Source organism: Narcine bancroftii, chromosome 3 (assembly GCF_036971445.1).
Source record: "Narcine bancroftii isolate sNarBan1 chromosome 3, sNarBan1.hap1, whole genome shotgun sequence".
Taxonomy (NCBI): domain Eukaryota; kingdom Metazoa; phylum Chordata; class Chondrichthyes; order Torpediniformes; family Narcinidae; genus Narcine; species Narcine bancroftii.
The window spans coordinates 239765648-239786596 of record NC_091471.1 but is presented as its reverse complement, the minus strand read 5'-3'; the positions used below and the strand labels follow the sequence as shown (position 1 = coordinate 239786596).

Here is a 20949-nt window from a genome sequence, read left to right as displayed (position 1 = left end):
TCCTCTCTCAATACACTCATGACCTTTGTATGTCTTTTTCCTTTCTCCAGCTGGGTGCTTGTTAAAGCTCCACACAAGGAAGTTGGTCCGAGTCCTGTTAGGGCAGAACTTGACCAATAACTGCCCCTGAAACCCCTTGGATATGAATCCCTCCCTCCTGTGGTTGAGTCAAACTTTGTAGTTTTATCTGAGATCCTTGAGACTGGAGAATTCTCAGAATATGGATTATTCCGCATTATGGAATTAAAATAGCTCTCTCCCCGCCCACTGCCTGAGCCGCATTCTCTCCTTGCACTCTCTAGAACACCTGAAAATATATCGTACATGTAATTAAAAAAAGGTTTGGTTTTCAGAATCGCAGATTAAGGGATAAGGAGCTGTGGTGCTTGCAGATAAAATTAAATGTTGACCCAAACTCAACCTGGCAATGTCTACTCCAAACTCTACCCAAGATCGTGCTCTCATAAACGTGACCAGAACTGACACAAGCATCAACATGAAATTTAACAGTCTCAAACATGCTATTGATCAGATCTATGAAGATGCAGTACGACAAAGAAAATGATCACAAGGTGATTCTGGATCCAAGCCAGGCCATCACGGTGTGGTCTAAACCAACCTCAACCCAAAGGCTTTAACAGAACATAGACCAAGAGGACCTACCCCACTGATCTTCACTAGATAGTGAAGCTTTAGTCCGACGTTGAATGTCTACATGCAAATGAAAGAAACCCACGTAAGGGTCTTGAATCCAATCCTACCAAAAATTATTGAAGGACATTTCTAAAATGTGCCCGAAATTTGGGAGAAATTCCCCATTACAGGGAAAATATTCAACTGTGATACAGGCAGTCCCCGGGTTACGAACGTCCGACTTATGAACAACTCGTACTTATGAATGGACTCCACACGGCTTCAGTGGTTTGTCTGCCATTTTAAGTCGGATCACGTTACCGTTAACACCGTGTTGAGTGTGTGACTTTGCATTTGGCTTAAATCAAAAATCTATACTATATACTCAGAAACATTTGACCAAATGACACTAAATAAAGCTGTTCCGACTCAACTACAAATTTGACATAAAGGCAGACTCGGGTATGAATTTCGTTTGTAATTCAGGGACCGCCTGTATCTTGACGAAGGGCTCAGGCCCAAAACGTGGGTTCTGTATCTTTACCCTTTGCTGTGCAAAGTTCACTGTTTTGACCTGCTGAGTTTCTCCAGCCTTGAGTTTCTATTTTATATTCTCCTCTGAATCGTTCAGGGCCTTTGGAGAAGTATCGGACCAGAGGGACAAAAGGACAGCAGTGGGTCAGAAAAGATCTGCTTGTTATAAGTACAGGAAAATAGTGTTCTCTGGGGTGGGGAGGCTGGGGGGGGGAATAAGGGTCACTACGAAATCGGTTGATGCTTGCGAATAAGTTCGCAAACCGAATGGAAAGGGGAGTTATGGTTGCCGTCAAGGGACAAGGGGCAATTCAAGGAGGGGAGGTTCATTTGGGGTTAAAGGGCTATTGCTTGTGGGGATTGTTGGGGTATTTCATGTCTTAAGTGTGCTGTCATATATTGAGATTAAAAAGGAAAACTTAAAAAGCAGTAATGGAAAAAAGGGATGGAGGTGGTGAAGAGGCAGAAAAGAAAGATATAAGATGGCCACGTTGAACTATATGTCTATAAACATTAACGGAATATATAACCAAGCTTAAGTGTATTCCACTGGGAAAAAAAATCACATATAATTTAAAAGACAAAGTTATAATGATTGGGGAAACTTGGGAACCATATATGGAACATAACAGAAAGAGCAGGCCTCGGACTTTTGTATAAAGATATTGTTTTATTGTATTTTATATGTTCAATATTTACTGTTTTTGGAGGTGGGTGGGAAGGGGAAAGGGAGGGATGGGGAAAAAAGAGAAAATGTCACTGTGAATATTTAAAGAGATGCATCTGTAAATATATTGGTTGATATGGTTCATAGTGCAATAAATAAAGAATTACAAAAGAAAATCCGCTTTTAATGTTTTAATTAGCTATAAATCCCAAGGGATTATCGGCATGGACAACTAATTGATACTTGAGATTTTGCAGGAATGTTTTGATTCTGGGATGGGTTATCAGAGCATGTGACTGAACTTATTTTATTAAAATACAATAACACAAGCAAATCCCAAGGCACATTCTCCACATTTTTAAAAATCCATGTTTCCAGGTTTTTGCCAGGACAGAGAGGTGGGAGCACATTCTCTAACTGTAAAAAAAAATCCATGTTTCCAGGTTTTTGCCAGGACAGAGAGGTGGGAGCACATTCTCTAACTTTTAAAAACAAATCCATGCTTCCAGGTTTTTGCCAGGACAGAGAGGTGGGAGCACATTCTCTAACTGTAAAAAAAAATCCATGCTTCCAGGTTTTTGAACAGGATGGGGGGGGGAGGGCCGGGGGGAAATGTGTCTGATTGGTGGGGGAATAAGGTTGAGCAGAGAGGGGCAAAGAAAGGGGGCAGAACTTTTTTGTGGGGGGAATAGAGTGGTGGAAGGGATGAAGAGAGTGGGGGCAGAGGGTTGGGGTGGGACATGGGGCAGAGGGAGGTGGATTGAGATTGTGTGTGAGTGTGTATTATTTATATATATATATATATATATATATATACTTACCAGCATGGTGACAGGCCTTTTTGGTCCACGAGCCCATGCCCCCCAATTTTTACGCAATTAACCTACAAACCGGTACGTTTTTGAAGGGTGGGAGAGAACCAAAGGCCCCAGGGAAAAATAGAGCATACAAACTCCTTAAATACAGCGCTGGATTTGAAACCCGTTCCAGTCTTCATCGCTGGCACTGTAAAGGTGTTGCGCTAACCGCTCCGCCAATCTGGCTGCCCCATCTGTGTGGGGGAGGGGGGGAATAGACAGAAAGGGAAGGTCAGAGAGAAGAGAAACAGCAAAATAGAATGGAATAAAAAGGAACTGTGACTTTCCAAAAATAACAGCATCTATTTTCTGCTTGACCAAGGAGCATTTTCAGATGGATAAATCATTTTGTCCTCCAGCCTGTGGAAATGCGGATTCCTCCCTCGCCCTGAAACATACGTCTCTCCCAGGGACAACCTTTCAGGGGGAAGGTTTTCTTTGGTGCAATTCTTGATGAAACATTTCAAACTTCTATGCCCAGATGCTCTGATTTAGGTTCTAGCTTAGAAACATGAAGGTTAAAACAGAAGATCTTGCAGCTTAGCGGTGAGGGCCCCGCTGTGGCAACGCCAGTGACCTGGTTGTTGTGGAGGGCTTTGAGGAAGTCTATCTGCACATTGCCGCATGTCCCCAGGACAGGGCCGCTACAATATCTGGTAGTTGTAGGTGGATGATTCATTTCTCCACCTCGGGATCTTGTCGTTGATTTTTCCCTGCTGTTTGTTATTAAACACATTCGTCAGCCAGGCAGTGCCCTTCTTCCACCATGGCCTGGGCCTCTGAAGTGCCAGTTGATGAAGTAGACAAAGACGATGTGGTCAAACAATAATCATGGCTTTTATTAGCAGAAACTCATGGTACAATAATGAAACACATATGAATATACAGTTATATCCAAGGGGAGTGTCCTTAACAGTAGAGATAATGCACAGCCAATGTTAATACAGTAAGGCTCGCTGGAGGGGAGACAGACAACTTGGCAGACATTATGAATGTAATTGGGAAAACCCAAAATGCTGAAAATTCTGTCAAGTGACTTAATGACAGACGCTGACGAGACGTCAAGGCACGGTATCACAAAGGGAAACCTGGAATATTCGTCAATTATAGTAAGGAAATATACATTTTTGTTGTTGGAAGGTAACAGTCCTTTAAAATCTAAGCTAATCCTTTCAAAAGGTCGGGTTGCCTTGATGAGAGTGGCCTCCGTAGCTTTGAAGTATTGCGGTTTGCATTCTGCGCTAATGGGACACCCTTTAGTCAGTTTCTTGACTTCTTCCAGAGAGTAAGGAAGGTTGTTAGCCCTTATGTAGTGGAAGAACCTTGTGACTCCTGGGTGGCACAGACTGCTATGGATCTCTTTTAGCCCCTTCAGCTGAGCACCAGCAGCAGATGTGACAATCTGTCAGAGGGATCATTTAACCTGCCCGGTAGGTACTGGATCTCATAATTATAAGTTGAGAGTTCTATTCGCCAGCGTGCCATCTTATCGTTCTTGATTTTACTTTTGTGTTTAGTACTGAACGTGTAGGCTACGGATTTCTGATCAGCTTCAATATTAGCCTGGGCTTCTTTTTCAATGGCAGGATGTTTAAGTTCAGGTCCGCGTAACATGCGGGAGAAGAATGCCACAGGTCTGCCCTTTTGATTAAGGGTTCCTGCCAAGGCACAATCTGAGGCATCAGTTTCCACTTGGAATGGGACATCCTCGTCAATGGACGAGAGTGCAGCTTTGGCAATGTCAGCTTTAATTCTCTTGAAAGCCTTCAAGACCATTGGGGAGAGAGAAAAAGATTTAGTGTCAAACAGAGGGCATGCCCTCGTGGCATAGTCCCGAACCCCCTGTGTGATAGTACAGATTCTATCACCAATGTGTATATGTACATATGTACAGATGGTAGTGTAGCATGACTGTGATTGGCTGAGAGAATAGCCACATCTACTCGCAGGTCTTAAAGGATTGCTCCTAGCCAGACCAGGTCATTCTGGACTGGTCGACCTACTTGTGATATGCTCCAGTCTTTTAGTTAATAAAAGCCTTGGTTTGGATGTTGGCGCAAGTCCCCCTGGAGAGCGCATCTGGCGTGTCGGTGAGTTTACCAGGCCAATACAGTATGTCATAATTAAAGGTGGAGAGCTTGATTCTCCACCTGCCGATTTTTGTCATTCTTGATCTTACCTCGCTGGGTATTGCTAAACATGAAGGTGACTGCGCGTTGGTCGGTCACCATCAGCGGCCATGACACAGAAGATCATGATATCAACCTTGAGAAATTTTTCAGACAGCAACTCGGCCAAACTTGACCTACAACTTCAACAAGTGTGTCTTCCAGACCACTCGGCTCACAATTCTGGGTTGTGTGGTGGAGAACGGGGTGGTCATGCCGGACACTGACCGCATGTGTCCCCTCATGGACTTGCCCCCCTCTCCCCCACACCCAGAAGGCACACAAAAGTTGCTTGAGTTTTTTCTCTTACTATGCCCAATGGGTTCCACACTATTCCGACAAGGCACGGCCACTCATCAAGACCACCTCCTTCCCCCTCTCAACTGAAGCCAGAGCGGCCTTCGACTGCATCAAATTGGACATCATTGCTGCAATGCTGCACGCCATCGACGAGTCCATTTGTTCCAAGTCAAAACCGATGCGTCTGACTTTGCACTGGCAGCCACTTTGAACCAGGCCAGCCGGCCGGTAGCCTTCTTCTCCAGAACCCTCCAAGGTCCTGAGAGCCGACACTCCTCTGTCGAGAAGGAGGCCCAGGCCATAGTCAAGGCAGTAGGTCATTGAAGACACTACCTCACTGGCAGGTGCTTTACACCGCTGACCAACCAATGCGCAGTCTCCTTCATGTTTAGCAATACCCAGTGAGGTAAGATCAAGAATGACAAAATTGCCAGGTGGAGAATCAAGCTCTCCACCTTTAATTATGACATACTGTATCGGTCAAGTAAACTCAACGACCTGCCAGATGCACTCTCCAGGGGGACTTGCACCAACATGCAACTGGACAGGCTGCAGGAACTCCACGAGGAGCTCTGTCATCCAGGGGTCACTAGGTTTGTGCACTTTGTCAAATCTCGCAACCTGCCCTACACGGTCGAGGAGATTTGCTCCATGACCCGAGCCTGCCCAGTGTGCGCTGAGTGCAAGCCCCACTTCTTCCGTCTGGAGAACACCCATATCATCAAAGCCACCCGCCCCTTTGAAAATCTCAGCGTAGACTTCAAGGGGCCCCAACCGTCGACCAACTGTAACACCTACATCCTTATAGCCATCGACGAGTACTCCCGCTTCCCGTTTGCTGTGCCCTGCTTGGACATGTCTGCCTCCTCAGTTATAGAGGACCTGCACAGCACCTTCGCCATTTTCGGGTACCCCAGTTACATCCACAGTGACAGGGGGTCCTCGTTTATGAGCGCAGAGCTGCAGCAGTACCTTCTGGAGTGTGGTACTGCTTCAAGCAGGACCACCAGCTATAACCCACACAGTAATGGACAAGTCGAAAGAGAGAATGCCACTGTCTGGAAAGTGATCACGCTTGCCCTCCGGTCCAAAGGTCTCCCCACCTCTCGCTGGCAGGATGTGCTCACTAGTGCCCTACACTCCATCCGATCCCTCCTATGCACCGCGACCAATGCCACCCCCCATGAAAGGATGTTCTCTTTCCCGAGGAAATTCGAGTCGGGTACGACCATACTGGCATGGCTCACGGTTCCCGGTCCAGTCCTTTTATGACGCCACGTCGGGTACTCAAAAAATGACCCCTTGGTTGACCAAGTAACTCTGCTTCATGTGAACCCGCATTATGCCTATGTTGAATACCTGGACGGACGGGAGGACACAGTTTTGGTAAGGGACCTAGCCAAGCCGGATCTGGCGCAGCAGTGCCTTTAACCCAACCTCCCCCTATTTCTTCTCCCCCAGGTCATGGCGCAGCAGTGCCTTTAACCCAACCTCCCCCAATTTCTTCTCCCCCAGGTCATGTGCTTGAACAGAGGGACCAGCACCAACCCACCAGCTCAGCCCAGTCTGTCGACAACGCCATTGGGGAATTGAGTGAAGCAGTGGGCGCACCCGGTGACACGACTCCGGCAACCCCAATTCCGGCACCACGGCAGTCACGCTGGATGGTCAGGCCCCCTGACCAGTACAGCCCCTAACCTCCATCCACCCTGGGGTCGGTTCTCAAAGAAGGGGTGAATGTGATAGTACAGATTCTATCACCAATGTTTATATGTACAGATAGTAGTGTAGGATGACTGTGATTGGCTGAGAGTGTAGCCACACCTATTGCAGGTCTTAAAAGATTGCTCCTAGCCAGACCAGGTCATTCTGGACTGGTCGACCTACTTGTGATATGCTCCAGTCTTTTAGTTAATAAAAGCCTTGGTTTGGATCAACAAGTCTTTGCTTCTTTCGACGCGCTTTACACCCTGGGCTTCTTTTCTTCTTATCAGTGGGAGTACTTTTAGCCTTACACGCTTTAGCCAAGTGGCCGAGTTTCCCACAATAGCTGCAGGTAGCTCCAGGCACTCCTGTCTGGGGTGTCACCTCTTATCACAGAAGTAGCATTTTTCAGGAGTTCACCTTTCTCTTTCCTTCGGGGTTCCAGCATTCCTGGATGTTTCCTTTTCGGTTTCTAGCATTTCACTGGACCACATGGCACTTCTCAGTGTTTAGGCTAGAGTGACTACCCGGTCGTAGGTTAAGGGCTCCGTCTCCAGCAGCCTCCGTGGGATGTTACTGGAGTCAATCCCGTTGACTAGAGCATCCAGCTTCAAGGCATTGCAGTGTTGTTGCACATTGACTGCCCTGACATCACATTCATTTGCCAGTGAGTCGAGAGCCAGTGCATAGGCAGCATCACTTTCCCCGGGTTTCTGGTGTCTAGTCAGCAACTGGTGTCGAGCAAACACCACATTCCGTGGCGCGGCATAGTGAGCAGTCAGACGTTCCCGGGATATAGCCAGAGTGGTAGCTCCTTGTGTTACGGCGAAAGGGACCTCACCCAGCAGAGAGTTCAGGTGGCCCCACTGTATCGCCTCATCAACCACGTTGTTTCGAGCCATATAGTAATTGAAACAACCAATCCAGTGGTTGAAATTTTCTCTGGTCCTCGGGGCAGACTGGTCGATTATCAGCCACTCTGGCTTGAGGGCTGCAACCATTTCTGCTAATAAAATTGAAGTGCCAGTTGATGAAATAGACAAAGACGATGTGGTCAAACAATAATCATGGCTTTTATTAGCAGAAACTCATGGTACAATAATGAAAGACAATAGATGCATATACAGTTATACCCAAGGGGAGTGTCCTTAACAGTAGAGATAATGCACAGCCAATGTTAGTACAGCAAGGCTTGCCAGAAGGCAGCTTGGCAGACATTCACCACAGTCTCCTTCTCAATGGCCGAGTGCCGGAGTTTGGGGCCCTGAAGGGTGCAGAACAAATGCCACGGGCCTGCCCACCTGGTTAAGTGTGGCAGCCAGGGCAAAGTTGGATGCATCACTCTCCATCTGGAGCGGGATGGATTCGTCCACAGCGTGAATTGCTGCCTTGGCGATGTCGTCTTTGATCCATGTGAAGGCAGGGGGCTGGCCTTGTCCATGTAATTAGGGGTCCACTTGGTGTAATAGGAGAAGAACCCCAGGCACCTTAGGGCAGTGGAATTTCCAGCAGGGGGCACATACGGTCAGGGTCGGGCCCAATGACTCCATTCTCCACGGTGGTTGAATAAATCCTCTTCAAAACGTAATGAGTCCAGCTATTGTACTGACTGCACGGGGGTGTGGTCCAAGGATGTGTTATTTCTGGTCTGTCCACCAAGGGCAGTGAGTCACAAGTGATCGCTGACTTCCCCTCACTCTTGCTCTTCCTCAATGGGAGAAGCAGCAGACTGAGCATGGCCTCTGCACTTGTGTGGTCAGGAGCCTAGGTCTCCCCTCATCTCTTAAGGCAGAGAAATTGTGCAAGAATGGAAAATCAGAGTATATCGGTCAGAAATGACTTGCCCGCAGAAAACAGAGAGTAGTAGTGGACAGAAAATATTTTTCCTCGGGGGTCAGTGATGAGTGGATCTGTTCTGGGACCCTGAAATTTGTGATATTTTTTAATATAAAGATCTAGACGAAGAAGTGGATGGATAGGCCAGTAAGTTTGAAAATGATACGAAGGTTGGAGGTGTTGTGGATGGTGCTGAAGGTTACAACAGGATAAAGACAAGATGCAGAGTTGGACGGAGAAGTAGCAGATGGAGTTCAATCCAGATATGTGTGTGATGATGCATTTTGGCAGGTCAAACTTGAAGGCAGAGAACATGGTTTTAATGGGTGGATTCTTAACAGTGTGGAAGAATAGAGGGACTTTGGTGGCCAAATCCACAGATCTCTCAAGGTTGCCACAGATTGAAACAGTGTCACTGGAGCTGTAAAGTTACAGGTCTGAATACTTTCAGTTTCATCTCATGCAACAAAACACTGTTCTCAAAGCTGTGCCAAGAACCAATTATCGCCAGGGTGAAATCAGCAATTTCATTCTGATTAAATGCCGATTACGGACCTGTTTTAATGAATAAGAAATGGTGGCACATTCTGTCAATATTTGCAACAAAGTGATCTGAAACTAGAACTTAGAACAGTGCTTCTCAACCTTTATCTTTCCACTCACATACCACCTGAAGTTATCCTGTACTAACTGATGGGCACTACCAGTAACCACAGAGACAAGGCATTGCCCCCCCAAATGACAATATATAGAAGAACCTTGCGGGCCTGGATCCAGGTATAGGAATGGAGGGAAGGGAGAAATGGCTCGACCTTTATGGCCCAGGACCATGGGGTGTGAGTCATCAGTGGGCGGGCCAGCTCCATATATACAGTAACCAACAATAACTATATACAATGGAGGAAGGATGTTACCACACTAACCACATAGGATGCCAGAGTAAAGGATGATTTCAGGTGGTATGTGAGTGGAACGAGAAAGCTTCCATCCATGTGCCTGTTTAAGAATCTCTTAAATGCCTCTAATGTTCCAGCCTCCACCACCATCCCTGGCAAGGCATTCCAGGACCCCACAACTCACTATGTGGAAAAAAAAACTTACCTCTCCCCTAAACTTCCCTCCCTTCACTTTGTACAGACATCCTCTGGTGTTAGCTCTTCCTGCCCTGGGCTAAAGGTACTAGCTGTCCACCTTATCTGTGGCTCATAATCTTGTCGACCTCTATTAAGTCAGCTCTCATCTTTCTTCGCTACAAAAAGAGAAGCCCCGGCTCTGCTCACCTTGCCTGGTAAGACATATTTTCCAATCTAGGCCATTGTGAGGAGGATCAGTTTAAACTTGGTCACACCCAGTTATTTGCATCTGGAATCCTGCAGTTTACCACAGAATGTCACAGGGGTTTGCAATGTTTGTGTCAGAATGGATCAGGACATAGGGAAAGCTGGCCGGAATTAGGTCTTGCAGGCAAGCACTCGACTCTCAGGGCGAGCTGTCAGAATCACACATTCGTAATGAATCAGGTAAAACCCACACAGACACACTCCTCCTCGATGCATCTTCACTGTCCAGCTTTTCAGATGTCCCCAGAGGTGCTTGGCAGCTTCCCAGGAGCAGTGCTAAGTTACAAGGCCTCCCTGGTGACAGATTAGAGTCTATCCCGGCAGCATTTAAAATATAAATAGTCTAGCCTCTCAACAGACCATGTAACAACACCAGGAGAAACATATTTTCCACTTTCTCTACTTCGAACATCATTACTGTGGTCACCATTCACAATTCTGCTTATTATTATATACACTGAAAGATTTTCCTTTGTTTACCCTGTATGCAAAGATGAATTCACTCCTCGAACTTCACCTCCACCCCTTCCTAACTCGCAATGTCCTTATTTAAGACTCTGTGCCATCTTGAGTGACGCAGAAAGTGGAAAATGAGTTGGCGCCACTGTCATTCTGTTCTGATGGGACCTCCTGGGTGGGAGAAGGGGGGGTGGGTCCCGAGTCTGAGCCAGGGAGGGAGGAAAGGTCAAGGGAGCCACTGCTAGAGGGAGCTAAGCAGAGATCCAGGAGTGACCAATAGAACATGCAATGAGGGTGCACCCCGTTTTATGAAATTAGAGCGTCTCCACGGATTCATCAGCCAAAGTGGCGTGAAGTGAGGAAACGATTACCATTGATATTGATAGGCAAATATTTTGAGCATTCCCAGACCCAAATAACCTACCCAATCATACAAAAATACACACACAAAAAAGAAAATAACTCTGACATTTATTAAAAGCAGGAATGATCTGATAAATACACAGGCCTGAAAGTAGAAATAATACCTCGAGTGTAGTTAGGCCGAGTCTACGGAGGGTGGAGTGGTGGGAGGTACTGGGATAGAGGAAAGAGAGGAAGAGTTGCCCGGGGGCCGCACGCAGCCTCTATAATGGAGTTCGCTCCTTTTGTTAGAGCAGAAATCCTTTTGTCACGGCCGGTGCTGGGGGGCGGGGGAGCACTCACGGGCATTGCCCCCCCAAATGAGTTGTCGTGCCCCTCATCCCCACCCGCAACACCAGCATCTCTAGTTTCTATGCAATATAAGCAGCATCTTTGTCTGCTATGTCGGAGCAAGGGGGAAGTGTGACAGTGGTGGCGCACAGAGGAGATTCATGGCAGGCAGGCACCATCACCATCTCCCCACCCCCCACCGCTGAGCGAGGTTTCGAACGTCAGTTCATGACCTCCTCCCCCTAATTAGACTTGCTCTGACGCCGACCCTGCCTTTCTTGGAAGCAAAATAGCCTGAACACGCTTGGGATTGTCTGATCTCAGAAGCTAGGCAGGCTCAGGCCTGATCAGTACTTGGAGGGGAGACCTGTTCTGAGATCCAGGAGTGGCCAATGGAAAGATATCATGTTGGGTATGACCTATTGAGGGAGATAGGCTGTAGTCTGTTGGAACCATTGGAGGGATGTATGCACCAAGACCACTGATGCACAAAGGAATAAGGTGAGGTAAACATGGTGGCAGTCGCTTCCCAAGTCGGAGGGCAGGCAGCACACAGGGACCTGAGCTGCTTTGTCACTGCACTACTCTGAAGCCAAAGCACAAATGGTTCCCATGAACCAGACCCAAACTTACAAACCAAGCCTGCCAGACAGGAACTTGGTCAGGTTCTCTTCTACATTATATTTCAACATGTGCCAGACAATCGTCTGCCTGTTACCCTTTGGTTTGGTGCAGTTACCTGTTACTAACCTGATGAGTTAGTATTCTCTTCTAGGGTGAGATATCAGTTTCTCATCTCTGCTGGCTTCGTTATTGGACATTTTCTAACTGTACTGATTCAGCACTTTGTTGGCACTAGACGACTGCATTCAGACCGCACCCTTCGACAGGCTAAGTTTCTTCCAAGAGAGTGTTGTTGTTGGGAAATGCATGGAGAGGAGCCTGTATAACTGACAGGGGTTAAAATGGAGGTCTTATAAAGATAATGACAGCAACTAGACATTTGTTGGTCATAATCTGGCAAACCTCTCTGCCTATCTTCCTTTCCCATCCTTTCCTCTCTATCTCTCTCCACACTCTCTCCCTCCCTCTCTCCCTACCCCTTCCCTCTCTCTCCCTCATCCTGCCTTCCCTTTCTCTACCCATCCTCTCCTCGTTCTCTCCCCTCCTCCTCCCTCTCTCCATTTCTCTCTCCCCTCTCTCTTTCCTCACATCTCTCTCCCCTTCTTTCACTCTCCTGCTCCCTCTCTATTCATCGCTCCCCTCCCCTTCTTTCTCCCCTCTCCACTCCCCCTTCCCACATCCCCTCTCTCCTCCCATTCCCTCTCCCTTTTTCTCTCTCTCCTCCCACTCCCTCCCCCTCTCTTTCACTCCCCCATTCCCTCTCTATTCATCTCTCTCTCTCCTACACCCCACCCATTCCCTCCTCCCCTCTCTCTCCCTCCTCTCTGCTTGCTCCCAGACTTTTGGCACCGCACCATTTCTGCTTTTTTTTCCCCAGAAAAAAATTAATCAAAATCAGCCTCGGATGAAACGCAAATTGAGGACGGAGGAAGGAGCTGAAGTACTAATTAGAATAATGGCGAACATCTGCCCGGTCCAAAACAACAGCAGGCAGTTCCAGCTCTCTCTTAGGCTACAGACAGTTCGAGCTGAGAAAGAAAACTCAGCGGAAATTATTGCAGAACATTGAAGTCTGAGATTGGTGCTCGGAATCCCAATAAAAATGTTAAAACAACTTTAAGTCTATTTAAAAATACTAGCGAGTTTTTTTTTCTGCAACCTTGACCAAGTATGAGAGATTATATTTCCTTAGGTGGTTTGAAAAGGATGTTGTTAAAATAGATTATAGAGCCCTGTGTTCTTAACAGCCATGTGTATGTGGCATGGGAATGTGTCACTTAATGTAACAGCCTCAAATTTAATGGGCCCGTTCACAGACTCACTTCACTTTCCAAAGCCGGGTCAATTGCCACTCTTTAACAGGGATGCACCAACACTTCCTCACTCATCACTGTTCGGGGCCCCGAACAGCCCTTCCAAGTGTTACAACACCTCACTTGTGAATCTGCAGGGGTCGTTGACTGCGTCCTGTGCTCCCGCTGTGATCTCCTCTACGTCTGAGAGACCGGGCGCAGACTGGGGGATCGCTTTGTTGAGCACCTCGGCTCTGTCCACCACAATGGCGTGGATCTCCCAGTGGACCAATTCCCCATCCCATTCCCACAACGACGTGTCTGTCCGCGGTCTCCTGCAGTCAGACTGAGACCACCTGCAAATTGGAGGAACATCTTCCGTCTGGGCACCCTCCAACCAGATGGCATGAACATCGACCTCCAGTTTCTCCAGTTCTTCCCCTCTCTCTTTTCTCTCTCCCTCTCGCTCATCCTCTTTTCCCTTTGTCTCCTTTCCACCGAGCCAGGATCAATTCTCACCTTCCCTCTTATCATATCTAATTCTGTCCATTGATATGGACCCCTCCCATTCTTCCCCCTTTCTCTCCCCAGTCTTTACTCAGAATGCTTTTTGCTTATACTTTGAAGAAGGGCTCAGGCCCGAAACATCTTTACCTCCCATGGACGCTGCGAGACTGGCTGAGTTCCTTCAGCATTTATTTTTAAATAATCACTTCAGGGGACTGAGCACACATCTCAACAATTATCTCATACTGCCTTGCTTTGTACTGACTGACCGCTCCCACTGTAACAGTGCTCTTGCCCTGCTACCTTGCGTGGCCGTATGAATGTTAGAGCTGACTTCCTTCTTGCTGCCCCAGGTATACTTGGGCTTGGCTTTTCAGTCCGGATATTGATTCTCGTCACACCCCTAATTGCAGTCCGGAGAAGGATGGACAAAACTCTGCGTTAAATATAGATCACACCTTCGGAACATGGTCACAGCATGGGAAAAAGATAATTTCATTCCATCAAATTGGAATGTGAGTTTGGTTTGGATCAAATATTATTCCAAGCTGATTCACCATTCTTTCTGAGTCTAGGGCTGTGCTCAGTGGATTAGGCATGATTCATTTCTTCCAAGTACAAGAAGAGATATTTCGATGGAGGCACGTGGCTGGAAGAGTGGAAAACTTCAGTGAGATAGAGCTTCAAATGAGTCAAGTAGAAGGCTGTCAAAATGAGGGATGCCAGCAGTGGGTTGTATATCATTGCCCAGGGTATCACGTTGAGCGACATTGTTGGCAAAGCTCACACAGTTGACACTGCAACAGCTTAAATACACACAAACACGTCCATTGCACATACCCCTTCCTCCTGCCTTGGGAAAGTAGCCAACAGCAGAAAAGACAAATCCCACCCTGGCCACACCTTCTTCCAGAGACCAGAGTGCGTGATCGCGCACCGCCAGATTCTTTCTGAATGGGCCTCAGAACAGTAAAATTCTGCTGCCTTTGCTCTGCACCAGCTCTCTCTGAAACCCTGTACTTGGGTACTGTGTATGAAAGGCTTTCTGAGCAGTTGTGGTTAGCGCAACACTATTACAGCGCCAGCGACCCCTGGGTCTGAATCCACCACTGTCTGTAAGGAGTTTGCCTGTTTTCCCCTTGACCTGCTTCCTCGGGGGTGGGATTGTAGATTAATTGGGATATCTGGATGGCATGGGCTGGAAAGGTCTGCTACTGTGCTGTACAAAAATTAATTGTTATAGCTAGATAACTTCTAGATCTTCGCAGATGTGCCAATAAATGTGCACCTTTTAGTGTGAAACATCCCTCGATGCTGTGAAAGTGCTGGCTCGTAGAAAATAGGGGAAACAGCATTGAGAGAAGGTTAAAGAAACCCTTCCTCGTCAGACAGATAAACCGTGATATTGATCAACGCATTCGAGCGGACAATTAATTATTATTAATTATTCATTAATTCAAATAGATTTCCTGCTCTGAAATTCTGCATGTGATTCCAAAATAGGAAAGTGAAAAAGGAGAGGGAGGGCGAGGTGAGAAATTAGAATAATTCTGGGCAAGTTATTTCAGTGGGAATATTCTGATGGTGGAGGGGAAGGAGCCGTCCTTGTGATGTCTTCAGGCTCCTGTACCTTTGCCCTGATGGTAGCAGAGAGAAGAGGGCATGGCCTGGGTGGTGGGGATCCTTGAGAATAGAGGGCTAGTCATACCCCTTGTTATTAGTTGCATACATTTGCAGTGTTGGCACATTCTATGTACAGGGTTTCATTGCCACTTATGTGTTTGGAGGATAACCAATTCAAGAGATTCTTTGCACAGGGTTTAACCTTTTAATTGATGATGGTGGCAGGGCTGTAGACTTTGCATTGGCTGTGCCAAGCTTCAATGCATCCTTTAGCATGTACCTCCACATCTTGGAATATGCTAGGTTGGGAAAACTCTGCTTGAACAGAACAGGGTTCTGGGCAGATCACAACTTGAACACCACGTTCAGTTCTTGTTCAAGCAGGGGATGTAGGAAAGAAAAGCTTGGTGAGTTCTCTGGCTTACAGGGAGTTACAGTGTTCCATGTGCGAGAGGGAAAAAAATCATTGGTAATGTGTTGGCTTGGCTGTGTCGCATCGGAAGGCTGTGGATTCAAACTGAGAAGACTTCAATGAGTACACTAGCCTCTGTGCCAGAACAATATTGAAGAGAGCGTTTCATACTTGGAGGTATTGGGGAACGTGATATCCAAATTTGGTTCCTATTTACTTTTCATATGGTTCAGGGGAGTTGTTAAACACAAATCAGAGGAAATGAGAGCGTCTCATCATATCTTGGTTAACATTTTGTCCTCCACAAGAACAAACTAAGTGGCTGGCTGTCTAATAATGGCTGATCACGGAATGAGACTAGATCATGTTCCCCATTGAAAAGTACAATTGCAGGGCTGCAGGGAGAGAGTTGGGGAATGGGAATGTCTACAGACACCGTGACTGAAGTAAAAACTCAGCAGGTCAAACAGTGCCCTACATCAAGCTCTTGATGAAGGGCTCAAATCCGAAACATTGGTGATGTACCTTTATCTTTGCTATATAAAGTCCACTGTATAGAAACCCTGCTGAGTTTCTCCAGCGTTGTGTCTTTATTTTTTATCTTAATGAGAATAACTAGGTTGTTCATACAGAGCTGACAAAGCTTTGATGGGCTGCATGGCCTTTTGATGAAACAACAATATCAGCCATACATTGAGTAAGGATCTGGGGAGCATTGTAGAGTTGAGGGATTGAAAACCTCTAATATACAGATACTTAATGCTTCATCCTCTACATATGCAGAAACACACCTCAATTGGCCTTTTAGGCAAGTGTAATTATAACCAGGTGCTAGATCTCTGTCCAGATAACAGAACTTTCTCAAAGTCACCAGAAAAAGCTATATACCTTTAACCCCAACAACACCAGCATTAGGAACTATCAATCTGGATTGAAGACAGGGGTGGAGGAGTCAGGAATGGGAGCAGAGGTGGATGGGGAAAGGGAGGGGCTAGGAGAAGGGAGAGAAAAGGGGGGGGAAATATGGAGGTAAATATGGAGAAATGGGGAGAGGATGACAAATAGTGCGAGAGATGAAGATCTGCACCAGAACACGATCTGCTGGAGGAACTCAGCAGGTGAAACAACATCAGTGGGAGAAATGGAACTGTCTACGTTTTGGGGCCAGACTCTTCAATATGGCTTCTTCTCACTCTATTGCTGCTCCAACCTCCCTGAGTTCCCTCAGCACCAGGCCTGGATTAGCCATGAAGCAACATAAGCACGTGCTTAGGGCACAGAGGGCAGGGGGAACCACAGAGGTTTATCCAGTGTTGGATTTACCATGGTGCAGCAGAACTAGGGCCTCACAAAAGCCCCCCCCCCCAGAATAAATGAAAAAAAAAACCTATATACAGGTTATATTTAATATAGTGGTGGGGTCCAGCCTGGAAGAAAATGGAATTTTTTATCTATTATTTCACATGCAGCACTTAATGAGTCTTAATGTCTTGTTGGTTGAGGGGGAAACTATTGTTGGGCTGGGTTGAGGGCACCAGTTGGCCTTAATCCAGCCCTGCTCAGCAGATGTTGTATGTGATGGAAATTGCTGGATGTTGGAGGCTGGTGGGGTGGTAGGTGAGGTTAAGGGGAATCCTGTTTTTGTTGTGTCTGTGGGCAGAGGGGGCCAGGGCAGATGAGCGGGAAATGGAGGAGATGCAAGTAATGGCGGGGGGAGGGGAGGCCACCTTTTTTGGAAGGAGGTGGACATCTCCGATGACCTCATCTCGGGAGCAGAAGCATCAGAGACGGAGGGATGATTAGAATCCTTGCAGGGGACTGGGGGGTGAAGAAGCATCGTTGAGGTCGTGGTGGGAATCTGTCGGCTGCAGAAATAAAAGATCTGTGGAAAGCTTGTCTCCCGAGATGGAGATGGATCTTCTTCCTTCAGCAGATTGCGTTCTTCTGCAGATTCATCAGGAATCTCCGGCGCTGACCAACTATGGACTTTCCCATCCACCCTGGGGAACCCCCTCAAAGTAAAGGAGGGACCCCAACACACCATCACCTCCATGGGCACAGAATGGGGCGAGGGGAGAATGTGAGAGTCACATCCATGAGGGTTAAATCCAAAACTCTAAACCACTTTAAGTGATCCCTATTCCATAGGTGCTCTGTGATTAGTAAGGGATTGCTTCAGGAGGGATGTGGGTGGGGTGGGAAGGTTGAGACTATGAAGCAGATACCCTCAGCCACAGGAAGCCCAGAGAATTAGAATAAAACGCGGGAGGAAGAGAAATAAGCTTCAGGCCAGCAAAGGGAGCGTTCTGCTCAAGTCTCAGCGAGGTACATTGTTCAAAGGGACATGTAAAACCGAGCTCAATATTAAGGCAGGGGTTCAAAGCCCCAAGTTTCTCCCTGGGTGGGTCCCGGTGGTTGTTTTTAACTGCTCGGGGTAAATCAGTTCCTTCCCATCCAATTCACCTTGTGATCTGACCGAGCCGAATGACTTCCGAGGATCCTGCTGGGAGTCTCGATCACATCGCGGACTGACAGCAGCAGGACGGCTTTTTACATCAACTCGCCGGGAGCCAGAGAAAGTTTCGCCTGGAGCCAAACTTTCCCCCGGAACCTCTGAAACTCCCCCGACCCCTCCCCAATCCCGACAGAACAGGCAGGAAAACTCTCTGGTGCAGAACTCACGCAGGGGGCTGATCGGTGGGCGAATCTCGACATCAGCTGAATGTTTGGGGAGCGGAAAGATTCGTTTAAAGGTGATGGGTTGTAACTTTCTCCCAGCCAATGCATCAAGGGCACAACTGCAGGCAGCGGCAAACTTTATAAACTTATGGCAAAGATCAGGGGGTTCAATACAAAAATGCATCGGTTTCGAAATGAACGGCGCTTTAAAAAACTTCCAGGACTTACATTAAAAGTTGCCTCCCCCGCTGCCGCAGCCAGACCCTTCTCCAGCTCGCTCCCCGTGTGTCGCCTTCTCATTCCAAGCAAGCGATGGGGGAGATTGTTTAAGGGACTCTCTCCAAATTGCCACATCTGGAACAAGCGCACGACGCCACCTTCAGCACCAGCTCCCAGCCGCCCGTTTTAAAGAGCTCTTTCCTGCCCAGCGGCGTTCAACGAACTCCAGATCGGAGTTTATTATCGTGGACGGGTCACGAAGTTCGTTGCTTTGCACCAGGGGGAGAAAAAAAATCGCTATAAATTTCATTTCAAAATAAATAAATAGTGCAAGGAAATAGAAGAAAGTGGGGTTCATTGTCCATTCAGGAATCTGATGGCGAGGGGTGGGGATGGGGGTGGGAAGAAGCCGTCCTTATGCCACTGGGTGTGCATCTTCAGGCTCCTGAACCTCCTTCCTGATGGCAGCAGAGTGAAGAGGGCATGGCCTGCATTCTTAAGACACTGCCTCATGTAGATGTCCTCCACGGAGTGAAGTCTGGTGCCTGTGATATTGCAGGCTGAGTGAACAACCCTCTGGAGTTTGTTCCTGACCTGAGAGTTGGCACCTCTGTACCAGAGAGTGTTGCAACCTGCCAGAATGCTCTCCGCGGTGCACTTGTAGAAATTTTCAAGTGTTCGGTGACGTACGGAATCTCCTGATAAAAAGTCTAGCCACTGGCGAGCCTTCTTCATGATGCATCGACATGGAGGTCCCAGGACCGATCCTCAGGAATTCTTGACCCTCACTGAACCCTGGATGAGGACTGATTCGTGTTCTCCTGATTTCCCCCTCCTGAAGTTCATAATCATCTCCTTGTGCTTGCTAAAGGTGAGTGCAAGGCTGTTGTTGTGACACCACTCAGCCGGCTGATTTCATTTCTGGAGTCACAGATGGGAGCAGCGCAGAAACGGCCCCTTCAGCCACTCAGTCCCACACTCTCTTCGGCTCCCCATGGATTCCACTCCCCATTTACACACCAGGGACATGTTACAGTGGCTAATTTTCCTATGCATGCCTTTGGGATGCGGGAGGAAACTGAAGCACCTGCAGGAAACCCACAGGGGTCTCAGGGTGAGGAGAACATGCCAACTCCACATAGACAGTAACTGAGGTTGGGATTAAACCTGGTTCACGGGTGCTGAGAGGCTAGCAGCTGCACCTCATGCAGAATCATGGATGATAGATATTACATGAAAGGGAAAGGTCATTCTATCCATCAAGTCTGTGCTAGCTCTGTGCAAAATACCACCATCTTGTTCTTCCCTGCATTGTCAAATTTTACTGTTTCAGTTTGACAATTTATATTCTTGCCACTTGGTCATTCCACTTTCTGCTCACAGCTTCTCGGTTACCGATTTCATTAAAAAACTCAACCAGTGATCATGGAACATAGAACACTACAGAACAGTACAGACCCTTTAGTCTACAATGTTGTGCTGATCTATATATTCCTACCAAAAAACAAAACCCTTCCAGCCTCATAACCCTCTATTTTTCTTTCATCCATGTGCCTGTCTAAGAGTTAATGCCCCTATAGCTTCAGTCTCCATCATCACTGGCAAGGCATTTCAGGTCCCCACAATTCTTTGGGTAAAAAACTTACCCCTGATGTCTCCCCTAAACTTTCCTCCATTCCCTTTGTACAGACGTCCTCTGGTGTTGGCTACTCCCACCCTGGGAAAAAAGGTGCTGGCTGTCCACCTTATCTATGCCTCTCAGAATCTTGTAGACCTCTCATCCTTCCTCGCTCCAAAGAGAAAAGTCCCAGCTCTGCTAACCTTGCCCCATAAGACTTATTTTCCAACCAGGCAACATCCTGGTAAATCTCCTCTGCCCCCCATCTCCACATCCTTCCTGTAATGAGGTGACCAGAACTGAACACAATACTCTAAGTGGGGTCTCCCCAAAGATTTGTAGAGTTGCAACTTGACCTCTCGATTCTAACTCCCCTGAATTATTCCCCTGACTAATGGAGCCCAGCATCACATATGCCTTAATTATCCTATCAACCTGTGTGGCGACCTTGAGCGATGTATGGATTTGAATCCTGTCGGATGTACAAGGATGGGACAGGGAAAACATTGTTTCATTATTACTGACCAGTGCAGTAAAGAGAAAGATACATCACCAATGATCCATAACATGATGAATTGTTCACATCAATGACTGCGCCAACCATTTCAACTGTGCGCCCCATTCCCGTGCTGACATATCTGTCCATGGCCTCATGCACGGCCAAACCAAATTGGCAGAGCAGCACGTAATCTTCCATCTGGGCCCTCTCCAACTGGACGGCATTAACATCAAATTCTCTGGTTTCTGCTGGACCACTCCCTGTTCTCTCTCTTTTCCCTATCCC

At 47.3% G+C, this 20949-nt stretch overlaps 1 protein-coding gene across 2 annotated transcripts in view; it reads right to left on the bottom strand.

The window, feature by feature from the left end:
- The window catches only part of LOC138758390 (KN motif and ankyrin repeat domain-containing protein 2-like), a 130685-nt gene extending 111898 nt beyond the window's left edge, over positions 1-18787 (bottom strand). For both annotated transcript variants that reach the window (XM_069927232.1, XM_069927233.1), the window contains exon 1: positions 18557-18787. The gene's annotated coding sequence lies outside the window, so the exon portion shown is untranslated. The remainder of the gene's footprint in view (positions 1-18556) is intronic.
- Between the last annotated feature and the right edge of the window lie 2162 nt (positions 18788-20949).